Source organism: Cynocephalus volans, chromosome 3 (assembly GCF_027409185.1).
Source record: "Cynocephalus volans isolate mCynVol1 chromosome 3, mCynVol1.pri, whole genome shotgun sequence".
Lineage (NCBI taxonomy): Eukaryota > Metazoa > Chordata > Mammalia > Dermoptera > Cynocephalidae > Cynocephalus > Cynocephalus volans.
In genome coordinates, this window is record NC_084462.1 from 103,961,741 (window position 1) to 103,963,843 (window position 2,103).

Here is a 2,103-nt window from a genome sequence, read left to right on the forward strand (position 1 = left end):
AGTTTAAAATGAGCCAAGTCACCACAATTAATGTTTCTTAAATGAGTCACAGAAATACATGCAAGTGATGTCTCAGTTGTATTTCTTGACCATCAGGCTTTCCAGGTTTCATCTGAAAGATGTCAATCATCTTCTTTTTCCTAAGCATCCTAGCTTAAGAGCAGGAACAGTAAATGAAATGTTGAGATTTTAATGGGGTACCCTTCTCTAGGAAATAAGTCCCTTCAAATACTTTTAGAATTGTAGATGCTTTTAAAAAATGAATCAAGAAATGCTTTGAGGACGACTGCAAGGGCAACAGAATTGTGCAGATAAAAAAATGGAACATAGATAAATTTTGCATAATGCAAAGTATTAGAGACTATTTCTAAAATAACAGTGTACAAAATACATTGACAATCAGACTGAAAACAAGACTCAATAGTTATAATGTGTTGAACTTCCCATTTATCTATTCAAGGTACAATTAGGATGAGAATTGTTTCTTCCTTGATTTTAATGTCTGCTGGTTTATATAAACCCACATTTTATCCATTGGATTGACATAATTTCTATAAGAAATATTCATTTCCAGTGATGCCTATTCTCAGTATAAAGATACTGATAAATAAAGCTAAATCACACACAAGTGTATATGCATTTACACACAGATATAAAATAACCACATGAAAATTAAATGTCATTGCTGGTAACTACAAAAGGTATGCAGGTTAGATAGAAATATGTAGTACTCTTTAATATTTAATAAAAATTGCTTCAATAATCTGAAATGAAATTCTTAGACTCAATAGCTCATTTTCTGCAGATTTGTCAGTTTCTAAAAAAATAATAAAAATGTACACATTCCATAGTATTTATAGTGATCAGGAGGGTATTGTTGGCCCATGACATTCATTCTGTGCTCTCATCAGCAAAATAGATTATGTTGTCTGCCTGGAACTTACAATCTGTCGACCCAGCCTTCTCATGGCCACCTTCATGTCTTTATTCCTTAAAGTATAGATGGTAGGATTTAAGACAGGGGTGACAACAAAGTCCACAATGGCAAAACCTTATCCAATGACTTAGTAGGGAAAGGCCACACATAGAGAAACATGCATGGAGCAAAAAACAAAACCACTACAAGGATGTGAGCTGACAAAGTAAGGAAAGCTTTGGATAAATCATTTGAAGAATGTTGTCAGACAGTGACCAGAATAAAGATGTATGATACAATTAAGAAAAAGAAGGTGCCCATAGATATGACGCCACTGTTGGTAGTGACCACAAATTCTAGTCTGTAAGTGTCCATGCATGCAAGTTTAATAACCCAAGGAAAATCACAATAAAAGCTCCCCACATTATTAGGGCCACAGAAGGGTAGATTTATGACAAAAGCAAACTGAGTTACAGCATGAATCACCCCAATAACCCAAGCAGCTACTACTAAAAACACACATATTCTGAGATTCATTATAGTTAGATAGTGGAGAGGCTTGCAGATTGCTGTGTACCTGTCATATGCCATGGCTATAAGTAGCACCATCTCAACTCCTCCCATAACATGGATAAAGAACATTTGCATCATGCAATTGTGGAAAGAAATGACTTTATAATCAGTGAAAAGATCAGAGATCATCCTAGGAACTGTGGTGGATGAAAGGCCCAAGTCAATGAGTGATAGGTTGGCCAGCAGAATATACATGGGGGAGTGTAAATGAGGGTCAAAAATCACTGTGAACAAAACGAAGAGGTTTCCCAGGATAATTCCCACATAGATTAAAGAAAAAAAGAAAAAAAGGAAAAACTGCATTCCCAAGGACTGTGCAAGTCCCAGTAACACAAATTCAGTTACCACAGAGTCATTTACTTGGTCCATTGAATCAGAAAGAAGGAAAAACTCTAAAATGACCTGAAAGAAAAGAAGAAAGGAATCAACTTAGAGGCACTGAAAATAATGTGTTAAATGCTGGTAATTTAAAATTGATTATTAATAGATCTTTTATTTAACTGAAGGGTATAAAAGAATAATGTAGTATGAACAAAGCTACACTCAGGGGTGATCTATATTGCTTTAAATGCTCTCATTTGCTCAAATACATTAATTTAGGCAATTTGAGGAGC

The 2,103-nt window shown here is 34.8% G+C and overlaps 1 pseudogene; it reads right to left on the minus strand.

Annotated features, from left to right (window-relative positions):
* Positions 1 to 920: 920 nt before the first annotated feature.
* Positions 921 to 1,867, minus strand: LOC134373613 (olfactory receptor 4F6-like; annotated as a pseudogene).
* Positions 1,868 to 2,103: the final 236 nt, after the last annotated feature.